Here is a 13,206-nt window from a genome sequence, read left to right as displayed (position 1 = left end):
CAGGCTTTGTTACCCGAAAGCTCACACCCTGAAATCCAATCTAAATCCTCCCAAACCCAATCTTCTCATATGGCACTGCCCCAGAAAATGGCTGCACAAGAAAGGAGGAGCTAACAATGCTACTGATGTGGTGATTCTGCCCACAAAGCTGATTTTGTTCACTGTGCAGCATGGAAAGTCACTTGCAACACGTGCAAAAAAAAGGGGGGGGGGACAACACTTTGCTAAGGTTTGCAAGTCTACTGTCCACTCCATTACTGATTCACCATATGATAAGGAGGCAGCTGACCAGCTTCCTGACAGCGTTTTCAGTGAGAGAGTCAGAGTCTGCTTTTCCACATTACAAGAAACTCTTCACTACATCAGATTTGCACTTGCAGCCTTCAGACATCCACCCATGGGGATATGGAGGTTCCCTATTGCCATAAATGGATGCTTTACTGCTGTCCTGACAAAGGACGTACTGCAGAAGGGAAAGAGTATGTGTCAGGAAAAGGAGTCTCAATATTGGGCTGGAAACATCAGAAAGGTCAACGGATAGCTCTATCTATCTATCTATCTATCTATCTATCTATCTATCTATCTATCTGATTTCTGTACTGCCCTTCCAAAAATGGCTCAGGGCGGTTTACACAGAGAAATAATAAATAAATAAGATGGATTCCTGTCCCCAAAGGGCTCACAATCTAAAAGAAACATAAGATAGACACCAGCAACAGTCACTGGAGGTACTCTGCTGGGGGTGAATAGGGCCAGTTACTCTCCCCCTGCTAAATAAAGGGAATCACCGCATTAAAAGGTGCCTCTTTGCCAAGTTAGCAGGGAGACACAAATAGCATGGAATACAGACACAATATAGATTGCCAGGAGGTCCACTTGTGGAACTCTCTGCCACAAGATGTGGTGACAGCCAACAACCTGGATGGCTTTAAGAGGGGTTTGGATAACTTCATGGAGGAGAGGTCTATCAATGGCTACTAGTCGGAGGGCTACAGGCCACCTCCAGCCTCAAAGGCAGGATGCCTCTGAGTACCAGTTGGGAGTAACAGCAGGAGAAAGGGCACTCCCTCAACTCCTGCTTGTGGCTTCCAGCGGCATCTGGTGGGCCACTGTGCGAAACAGGATGCTGGACTAGATGGGCCTTGGGCCTGATCCAGCAGGGCTGTTCTTATGTTCTTATACTGTAGATGCAATATAGAAATAGACGCAAATAGCATGGAACCTGTATTACAAATGATGGAACAAACCCATATTACAGATGATGAAGCATCCATATGCTGATATAATTGCTGGTTTTTCGGATGTTCTTGCTTATACTCCTGGCAAGGCAAATGCAATACCTGTACAACACAATACCCATAGTATTGTGTCAAACACTTAGAGAGGACCTCTTAACACTACAGCATGCTGTCATTATAGAGCCTATTGATTCATCAGAATTGGTCACTCCCATTGTTCTTGTGCAGAAATCAAATGATACACTTCAAATGTGCATAGATTTAAGAGATGTGAACTCCAACATGGTAATGGATTATCATCCATTACTCAATATCAATGAAATGCTGCTTACTCTGAAAGAGGCCTCCTTGTTCATCTTTGGGCTTGTCTTTGGCCTATCATCAAATTCTTCTGCTCAAAAGTTCTCACAAATACATTATTATGGAATTGCCTTCATTACATCAGGGTAATGAGACTGCCTTCATTACCCCAGAGGGTCTTTTTCAGTTTAAAAAACTACCCTTTGACTTAGCCTCTGCAGCTTCAGTATTTCAAAGAACAATGCATGCAATTTTTGGGACTACAGATGACACTTACTTCCAGGATAATATTTTAGTGCATGGCAAAACCATTGAGGAGCATGATGCTAAACTGACAGACATTTTAAGAAAACTCTGACAACATGGAATTACTATCTCCACAGACAAATGTCAGTTTTATACACACTCGGTGATGTACTTGGGACATACAATATCTCAGAGTGACATACTTCCCAAAACAGACTTGGTGAAAGCTATTCAGGAAGCACCAGAGCCACACAACAAGTATGCACTTCGTTCATTTTTAGGACTCTGACTTACTCTAAATTTGTTATATAATTTGCCTCCAAAGTTGCTCCGTTGTGTCTTCTTTTTAAAAAGCATGTAGCATTTAACTGGGAGGCATCCTGCAAGGTCAGTTTTCAGATTATCAAATCGGCCATTGCTGAAAGTCTTGCTCTCTCTTCTTTTGACACTAACAGGCACACTCTTGTAACCACTGATGCTTCTGAATATGCCGGTCCCCGCCACTGCGTCTGTGCAACGAGGCGGGGGCGAGGTTGTGCCCCAACACTGGAAGCAGGCATGGCAGCCACCATCTTTACTCCCCCTCCACGTGGCAGTGACTGGCCAATCGGGTGGGCTGATTGGGCCCGGCTGCCTCCATTCGGTTGCTCCTCAGCTGGTCAACCACCCACCTGCCCAGTACTCAGTGAGGGAGAGCCGGTCGCCTGCAGGGGCCACGTAGGAATTTTTTTGGTTGCACCGGATTGGCATTAGGTGCGGCTTTCCCCTGCCTACTTCTCACTGAGGCTTTGGAGTTTGGGTCATAGGCAGGCACTGCAGGTAACCAGTCATTTGGCAGGAGAGTGTGGGTGATGGGTAGGTAGACTGAGTAACAGTGTTGGCTGGATGGCCTTTTGGGGGTGGGGGGTGTCAAGAAACAGCCCTTCGGGGTTTTTGTGGGCTGGAGGGCTGGGAATGGCCCCCACTCGCTGGTGGCTCAACTCACCAACTCAGAGCTTTGGAGGCTTGGGTTGGGGGTGGGTCGGGCTGTCCTCCCCTCAGCGGGGTAAAGCATTGCGATGAGAGGAGGTCAGGACATGGCGCTTGACTGAATCAGTACCTGGCTCTTCGCCCTGGAGTGGGATGGCCCTCACTAGGAGGCGGCTCCACACAGGAGGAGTACCCACACTCTGATTAGTTAGATACCTCATTGCAAGTCTTATTCCACTGTACATTAATAAAGTGGCCCTATTTTACTCCAACTAAGCATGTCCAGTCTTCACTGGTGTCTGGAGGTGCAATGGTTTGGGTGCTGTCTTGACCCAGGAAAAAGGGGACAGGGAAGTTACAGTTGCCTTTGCGTCCAGAGTGCTTACTGCTTCAGAGAAGATGTAGTCCGTCATTAATAAAGAAGCTCTAACATGTTTCCGGGCAGTGAGGCACTTCAGGAGTTACTTGTGGGGCAGAAAATTCACTTTACTGTCAGACCATACATCCCAGTCTGTTTTATTTTCTACTTGGGGATCGGGTCAAACAACCCCAAGAATAGCCAAATGGGTCACCTGACTGATGGATTTTGATTTCCTGGTGAAATATCTTCCAGGTCTTTGGAATACAACTGCAGGGTATTTATCTCAGTTTCCACTTCCAGGCCAAGAGGAGATCCCAGAAGACGAGGATGAAGGAGTAGTAATTGTGCAAATAGCTTCATCCACTCATCGAGTGATCACATCTTCTGAATGGAAAGCAGCCTTCAGTGCTGATCAAGTGCTTACTGAACTTAAACCTTACATAATTAATGGATGGCCATACAGAAACAAGGTACCTGAACATCTTCAACTATACATGCATGTAGCAAGTGAGTTGTCCCTTCTCAATGAGCTGGTGCTGAGGACTGATTATTTGGTAGTGCCAACTTCCTTACAAACAAAATGGATCAAAATTGCCCACAAAGGTCACCTGGACATGAGCTTAACTAATAACACACTGAAAATGTAATCCGGCTTGTGCTGTATCTGACAAATCGCAGAAGACTTTTAACATCCTCTTGACTCCAGACAGCATCCCAATGGTCCCTGGGAAAAACTTGTTCTGGATTTAATGGGGAAGACCTTCTCCTGGCCAACCCCGAAGCACTGGTGGTGATGGGGGAGTGATTTCAATGCTAGGATGGGATCTGATGAACTCACCCTATTTACTTCATTCATTCATTCATTCATTCATTCGATTTCTATACCGCCCTTCCAAAAATGGCTCAGGACAGTTTACACAGAGAAATAACAAACAAATAAGATGGAACCCTGTCCCCAAAGGGCTCACAATCTAAAAAGAAACATAAGAAAGACACCAGCAACAGTCACTGGAGGTACTATGATAGGGGTGGATAGGGCCAGTTACTCTCCCCCTGCTAAATAAAGAGAATCACCGCATTAAAAGGTGCCTCTTTGCCAAGTTAGCAGGGGTTGACATCAGCTACACATCCCTTGTTCAGAGTCTGAGCTCCTACCCCTTTCCTGCTCCTCATAGGATTGGAGAGCAAATTTTGTAGGGCTTTGTTTAGCACAAATGACTGCCAGACTTAACCTTCAAATCCTAAATGGCTCATTAGAAAGTGCTCATCCAGGATAATTTACATATTTATCCGTTTCAAAAACAAGCACCATAGACTATATTCCTGTTACCCGAAACCTGCTTCCTTTTTTTTGGTGAATTTTAAAGTCATGCCTCATGTAGGCATTGTCACAGCACAGCAAGAGTGAACACCTAAGACCCGACTTTGGAATATTGATGGACACAACTGAACAGGCCACTTGCTTTACATACCTGGGGGTGTCCTCCATGCCTCTGGCTCAAGAAGGGCCCACTGTGACCACGTTGCTCTAGAGGCACAGAGGAGCTCTGCTACCATCTTGAGGTTCCTTCGGACTAGAGGCGGCCATTACATACCCACAGCACTCAAACTATATGAGGCCAAGCTGCTGGCACAATTACTATATAGTGCCCACCCAGGATTCCCCTCCAATCTTGCCGCACTGGAACGTGTCCAATTTAAATTCCTAAGAGCGACCTTACAAGTGCCTTACTGTGTCTCCAATGCCACCCTACGTTTGGAAATGTATGATAAAAGTTGAGGTCAAAGTTTGGATGACTGTTCTCAACCACTGGTTCAAACTAGCTCTTTCCCCACGGGGCCTGGCCCCACTAACCCTACAGGACAATTCCCAATCCTCTTGGAAATGGCCAGTCTACAACAATTGGCGCTACTGGGCTTCTCCCTGTCTCTCCTGCTCGCTATGGGCTGTGACAAGGAAAAAACGGCCATCAAACAGAGGATTCTGGACACGGAATGCCAGGCAGGTCTAAGCAAGGTGCCGGGCTTCCTGGCCTTGGAGAGTCGTAGATCCATTGTCTCCACCTCTGCATATCTGACACAATTGGAAATACCAAGCCACAAAAGGGCATTCACCCTTGCCTGGTGTCATGCCCTTTCCACCACTGTTGTGGAAGGCAAATACAGGAAGATCCCATTCACAGAAAGGTTTTGCCCCTGTGACTCTGGGGAAGTGGAAACCATAGATCATAGACTCCAGTCTCGTCCTTTTTATAAAGGCAGCTGAGACAAGCTCATACTCCCTCTTCTTCTAAGATACCCTGGTTGTCCTAGTCAAGACTATACCAAGATGCTGCTCTTGTACGAAAATCGGACCTTGACGTACAATGCTGCTACGTTCTGCATGGCAGCGTGCAAGATCTGCCAGGTCCTGATTGCCAGCCCATAACCCGTGTAGCAGATTTCTAACTACTGACTATTTTACTTAATCACCCTATTTTAGTTGTTTTACTTCTCATTTTAGCTATTTTGCCTTATATTTTATATTTTAAATATTTTATACTTTTTAGATGCTTTTACCTTTATAGATAGTTGTCACTATTTTATTAGTTTTCTTACAATTTTTAGAGTTGTATTTTATTAATCATAATTGTATAGGCTAATTATAGTATATTAATCTTTAGTAATTTACTTGTAATTATTTCAAGATAATTTGGTCTATAATAATTTGAATGTAATTGCCACATGACCTTTGATCTTATTGTATCTGTATTATATCCTGTGCTGGTCTTTGACCATAATAAAGATGATTGATTGATTGATATAATGGGGCCTTTTGATAACCAACCCACAAAACAAAGATTTGTTATAATGATGGTGGATTACTATTCCAGGTGGCCAGAAGTTTCATTTGCTGACAGTATTACTACAAACAAAGTGATCCAGTTTTTGGCTGCAGTTTTTGCGAGGGAAGGTCTGCCTCAAGAACTAGTGACTGACAATGGGATACAGCTTACCTCAGTTGAAATGGAGCAATACTTGCACAACCATGGGGTAAGACACAAGAGTCTCTCCTTGTAGCATCCTTGAGGGAATGGCTTAGTGGAAACAATGAACAGTTTAGTGAAAGCAAGTTTGCAACTGGCTACAATGCAACAACTCTGGAAAGAGGCAATCCATGAAACTCTATTTGCTTATCAAACCACAACATTCTACTACAGGAAAATCACCTTTTGAACTACTTAGAGGATGCAAAGCTATCACCAAACTTACCCAATGCCAACAACCGATAGGACTTTCTGTGCCATCTCACTCTGCGGATGCAGAGGTTTGTGAATGGGTAAGGGAGAAGCAACAAAAATATAAATTGAATGTAGATCAGAAATGGAAACAGTGAACATTTCAGTTGTGGGGCTTTGTTTGAATATGGCTGCCTTATGAAGTGAGAAAAGGATGTTCCCAATATTCTGGACCAAAACACATAATTGAAATCCAAGGAGATTCTGTCCTATTGGATGATGGAAAGAAATGGAATAGTCCAAGACTTTCCAGGATGCATAATATGAGACAAAAGGGAAGGGGTTATTTATTTATTGTTAAATTTGTATACTGCCTTTCATTAAAACAATCCCAAGATGGTTCCTAGTCCCAAGTTGGATCCAGTCCCAAGTTGGATCTCAAGAGAGCAATTGAAGAGAAATTTGATCTTGCCTCCAGTTTTGACCTCGCAGATGAAACTGATGAAAGTGATGGACAATCCTCTGTATCAGAAAAACATCACTAACAGATCCTGTGCCAGAGAACCCAAGAATTAGGAGAAGTTTGTGCAACGGGAGACCACTTAAAAGACTTCAAGACTTTGTCACTGAATTTTAAATTAATTCAATTTTTGGTTGTGTGTGTGTGTGTGTGTGTGTGTGTTGTATTATATACAGTAATCTTTTGCAATTTGTTTGTTTGGAGATTTGTCCAATGGGGATTCTGTAGAGAGTGTGGGGGAGAAGTCAGAAAGGAAAAGGGAGGGAAAGAAGAAGGAGAAAATGGAGTTCTTGCTGAACAAATCTTGAGTTAAATCTACATAAGAATTCCTTGTGTGTATGAGGGAAGCAGCTACAAGTTTGGTGAGAAAGCAGCAAAGCAAGAGGTCTTGAGACAGTTCTTTAGTATTGAAGAACTACAGGGATTTATTTGAAGAAATGGTTACAAACAAATGTGAAAAAAATGCAGCTTAATTTCAGCTGTAGCCAGGCACGGCTCATGAACTCTCCTCGGGGTGGAGGGAACAGCGGGCGGCTTCTTTAAGGTAAACGGAGCCAGTGCTCCGTGCCGCCCAGCAGCCCCCGCGGCGGGGAATTGCCTCCGCCACTCACCTGGCCGCTGGCGGGGAATTGCCTCCGCGGGAGCCAGGTGAGTGGCGGAGGCAATTCCCCACTGCGGGGGCTGCTGGGCGGCACAGAGCACCAGCTCCGTTTACCTTAAAGAATCTGCCGCCCCCCCCCCCGCCCCGGAGGAGAGTTCATGAGCCGCGCCTGGCTTTAGCTCATGGCTGAAGAGAGAGATCACAACAAACAGCCATCTCTGGAGCAACAAAATGGAGACAAACACTGGAAGAACAAAGAGGGGAGGAGTTTAGCACCTTTATCCATGATAACTCTACCCCCCCCTCCCCGTGGTCACTATGAGATATTGCAGCTGAGAGCTGATGCTGCCAGGGTTCTAGCTCCAACAATATAAGCACCTTACAAGCATGATCTGTATGACTATGGTCTATTCAAACATCTAGAAAGTGTTTGTTTTCATATAGTTGTGCAGAACTTCTGCCTCAATGTATTATGAAATGCTGTGTAGCTTCTCAGAACTTATTATCTGGGAAGAAAGCAACACTGATTAACTTTGATTGATTAAGTGCTGCCAAGTCGGTGTCGACTCTTAGCGAACACAAAGATAAATTCTCTCCAGGATGATCTGTCTTCAACTTGGCCTTTAAGGTCTCTCAGTGGTGCATTCATTGCTGTCGTAAATCAAGTCCATCCACCTTGCTGCTGGTTGTCCTCTTCTTCTCTTTCCTTCAACTTTCCCCAGCATTATAGACTTCTTAAGGGAGCTGGGTCTTCCATAATGTGCCCGAAATATGATAGTTTGAGACTGGTCATTTGTGCCACGAGTGAAAATTCTGGATTGATTTGTTCTATGATCCATTTGTTTGTTTTCCTGGCTGTCCATGGTATCCTCAAAAATCTTCTCCAGCACCAAAGTTCAAAAGCGTCAGTGCTTTTTCTACAACTTTTTCAATTTTATGGTCCCACCAATTTTTGGCTACAGGTAGCTTGTATTTTTGGCAGATGTTCCAGTGTATCATCCCTGCTACCTTGTCATGCCTTTGTTTGTAGTCAGTCTGTGCGATCTTTTTACAACAGCTGATTAGGTGGTCCACTGTTTCATCTGCTTCTTTACAAAGGCGGCACTTGCTGTTTGTTGTTGATTTTTCTACTTTTGCTCTTATTGCATTTGTTCTTAGTGCCTGTTCTTGTGCAGCCAGTATTAAACCCTCAGTTTCTTTCTTCAAGTTGCCATTCTTAAGCCATTAAGCCATTCTTAAGCCATTAAGCCAGGTCTTGGTGATGTCTGATTTTCCACTTATATTGTGCAAATATTGACCATGCAGTGGCTTATTTTTCCATTTTTCTGCTAGGTTCTTGACTTGTTCTTTCTTGTAGACCTGCTTTGTTTCATTGGTGTTGAATAGTTTTGTGTTATTGACCATTTCAAGTGCATCTTCTTCACTGTCCTTGATATATTCTTCAAGGCCTCTTTTCTCCTCCTCTACTGTTTGATGGACTTGCAGCATTCCTCTTCCACCTAAGCTGCGAGGGAGGTATAGCCTATCGACATCACTGCGGGGGTGCAAAGCATGATTGATGGTCATTATTTTCCTGGTCTTATGATCTAGCGTGACTCTCTGTGACTTCAGAACAGTAGTACATCTGCTGGTCACCTCCAGACTTGACTACTGCAATGAGCTCTATGTGGGGCTGCCTTTGTACATTGTCCGGAAACTGCAATTAGTCCAGAAGGCGGCAGCCAGATTGGTCTCTGGGTCATCTCGGAGAGACCATATCACTCCTATCTTAAAACATCTACACTGGCTGCCGGTAAGTTTCCGGGCAGAGTACAAGGTTTTGGTTATAACCCATAAAGCCCTAAACAGCTTGGGCCCTGGGTATTTAAGAGAATGTCTTCTTCGCTATGAACCACATCGTCCATTGAGATTATCTGGAGAGGTTCGACTGCAGTTGCCACCTGCTCATCTTGTGGCTACTCGGGGACAGGCCTTCTCCATCGCTGCCCCGAGGCTTTGGAACACACTTCCTGCTAAAATAAGAGCCTCCCCATCTCTTACAACTTTTAAAAGGGCAGTCAAGATGCATCTGTTCACGCATGCTTTTAATTAGATATTGTTTTAATTGTGTTTCAATAGTTTTGACCTTTTAATTTTAATTGTTGAGATGTTTTGGTCTTTTATTGGCTGTTTTTATTGTTTTGTAAACTGCCCAGAGAACTTGCGTTTTGGGCAGTATAGAAAGGTATTAGATAGATAGATAGATAGATAGATAGATAGATAGATAGATAGATAGCAGAAGCTATCCACTACTTCAGTGTCTTCATTGTCAATTCTGAGGCTGGCTGCTGTACCCGTTGTCATTAGTATAGTCTTCTTGACATTTAATTGTAGTCTCACTTTTTCACTGTACTCCATGACTTTCATTACTAGAGCTTGCAGATCATCCACATTCTCAGCTATCAGAATGGTGTCATCATCATAGTGCAGGTTATTGGTGTTTCTTCCTCCATCTTTAAAACCACACTCCTCTTCTTCCAATCCAGCTTCTCTCAGTATATGTTCAGCATATAAATTGAATAAAGAAGGAGAAAGTATACAGTCTTAGACAACACACAGGACAGGAAACCACAGTCCAGACAGAACATGGTGAAACAGACTTGATTCTGACTGGCAAAGGAGTAACTTTGCCGATCTGGAACCAGTCTGTTTCACTATGTTCTGTCTGGACTGTGGCTTCCTGTCCTGTGTATAGGGTTCTCATGAGAACAATGAGATGTGCTGGGATGCCCATTTTCCTAAGGATATTCTACAACTTGACATGGTCGACGTAATCGAAGGCTTTTCTGTAGTCAATAAAGCACATATGGACTTCTTTCTGGTATTCTTTGGCTTTCTCAGTTATCTAGCGTGCATCAGCAATGATGTCTCTTGTTCCTCAGCCTTTTCTGAAACCAGCTAGAACATCCGGTATTTCCCTTTCCACGTAGGGCTCTGATCTGCGTTGGATGATCCTGAGCATTATTTTGCTAGAATGGGAAATTAAGGATATTGTGCAATGGTTTGCACAATCTGTTAAGTCTCCTTTTTTTGGTATGGGTATGTAGACTGACCTCTTCCAATCTGTTGGCCACTGTGTCATTCTCCAAATTTGCTGGCAGTTTGGTTAGAGCCTTGACTGATTCTTCTTCTGTTGCCTGCCATATTTCTGTAGCTATTCCATCAATTCCTGTAGCCTTCCTACTTGGTAATGACCGGAGTGCTGATCTAACTTCATCTTCCCGTACTAGAGGTTCATGCAAGTAGGGAATATTGGAGTATCATGGATGTTGATGTTCCTGCTGTACAGATTTTCAGTTTACTCCTTCCATTTCTGTTTGATCTTCTCTGAATCAGTTACTATCTGTCCTTTGGCATCCCTTAACATACCAATTTGAGGTTGGAACTTCCCTCTGAGTTCAGAGATCTTTTGGGAAATTTGCCTTGTTTTTCCTCAAGGTCTTTACAGATGTCATTGTAGTATTGCTCCTTGTCTCTTCTAACAGCTTTCTGAAATTCCCTATTAAGTTCCTTCCTGAGTTGTTTATCTTTCTTGACTTTGGCTTCTCTCCTCTTCTGGGCAATTTCCACCGTCTGTTCTGACATCCATTTTGCTTTCTTCTGTTTCTTGGTCTTTGGTAGTCTCTTTTCACATTCATCCTTAACAACTTCTTTGATTTCATTCCACAGTTCCTCTGGTTCCCTACCAATGAGGTTCAGAACTTCAAAGTGGTTCCTGATGTTCTCCTTGAAAATGTCGGGAACATTCTCAAGATCATTTTGTGGAAGCTGGATAGCTTTGTTTTTCCACTTTAGCTTGACTTGGAACTTGCACATGAGCAGTTCGTGATCGGTTCCACAGTCAGCCCCCAGCCATGTCTTTGCTGTTATAACTGAGCTCTTCCACCTTGTTGCACCAATAATGTAATCAATTTGATTTCTGTGTACTCCATCTGGTGATGTCCATGTGTATAGGCATTGCTTTGGTGTGTATAGGCGCTGCTTTTGTTCCTGGGAGAGATGAGCGAAGTACGCCAGGAGGTATACTCCCAGTAGGGTCACCCAAAGCATGAAGTTCATCCCAGCTGCCCAGCTAAAGCAAGCAGGCACCTATATTGGGCAGCAGTGATATAGGAAGGTGCTAGAGGCGGATGATCACTTCAGTGACAGCGACAAAGGCATCATTTCATACTGCACAGGAGAAGGCAATGGTAAACCACTCCTGTGTTTTACCAAGAAAACCACATGGATAGACAAAATGGAATGATTGTCAATGTAGTGCTGGATGATGGGCCCCTCAGGTCGGATGGTACTCAACATGCTACTGAGAAAGAGCTGAGGATCTCTCAGAGTACGTGGTGTTTATGACTCAGTTAGACTAAAGCCTTTTGGACGTCTAGCAGCTGACCTTGCCATGAGGGAAAAGAAAATCCAAAGCTGCAAAGACAGAATTACAATGGGAACATGGAACATAAGAAGCATGAATATGGGAAAGCTCGACACAGTGAAAGATTAAATGAATTGACTACAGATTGACATTTTGGGCATCAGTGAATTAAAATGGACTGGAATGGGACACTTTCAGTCAGATAATCATACCGTTTACTACTCAGGACACAAAAACCAAAGGAGGAATGGTGTTGCTTTCATAGTCAGGAAGGATATAGCAATGACAGTACTTGGGTACAATGTGGTCAGTGACCGACTAATATCAATTAGATTTCATGGACAACCCTTTAACATGACAGTTCTTCAGGTCTATGCCTCAATGACTGATGCAGAAGAAGAGGAAGTTGATGAGTTTTATGCTCAAGTCCAGTCTGAAATTGACAGAACATGCAAACAAGATGTGATGATGGTGGTTGGAGACTGGAATGCCAAAGTTGGAAAAGGTAAGGAGGAAAACACAGTCAGCCTATATGGACTAGGAAACAGAAACTAAGCAGGAGAACGACTTCTTAGTTTCTGCCAAGCCAATGATCTCTTCATTGCTACCACATTCTTCAAACTGATTAACTGCCCATTCTGAAAAACCTTGCTTTCAGCTTGCAGTGGCCTTCTGTGTAAATGCTGCTTTCTTCTGGAAAGAAGAGTTGCTTGCAAGTGACTGCAAACAATGGCTTCCTTTTGCAGTTATTATGGAGATATGAAATGGTGATATCACTTCATAACTAGGAGCATGATGCATTGTTTCCTGGAGGTTTATGAATCACTTCTTTGGTGGTGACATCCATACCAAATGCCAGCCTCAAAAATCACCATTTCAGTTGTTACAATTACTCAGAGACAAACACTACAGTTTAGTATTATCAGATAATAATGTACAGATTGCTAGCATTTAAGAAAATGGAAATGAATTGGCTAGGATACCTATGTCTCATACTGCCTGTTTAATAAAGAGTTTAGTTTTTAGTTTTTATAATTCTCAATTTTTAGCTTTTTAAATAACTTTTAATTTGAAACTTAATTCTGATTGTGGTTTTAGCCTGGACTTTTAACTTGTTAATTTGATAAGCTTTATTTTACATTGAATCTATTTTATTGTTGTGAGCCACCCCAAGCAGTAGTGTACTGAAGGGGCAGGGTATACATATTTTCAACAAACAAACAAACTTATTGTTGAAGTCAAATTCTTAGATTTGTGCCACAGCAAGAGCTTGCTGAGTGGGTTCCATATGAGTTTTGCTTCTGTAAAGTTGGTCTCTGATGGGGTATTGTGCAGGAACCTGGATTTG

This window comes from Hemicordylus capensis, chromosome 3 (assembly GCF_027244095.1).
Source record: "Hemicordylus capensis ecotype Gifberg chromosome 3, rHemCap1.1.pri, whole genome shotgun sequence".
NCBI lineage: Eukaryota > Metazoa > Chordata > Lepidosauria > Squamata > Cordylidae > Hemicordylus > Hemicordylus capensis.
This window is presented reverse-complemented; position numbering follows the sequence as displayed.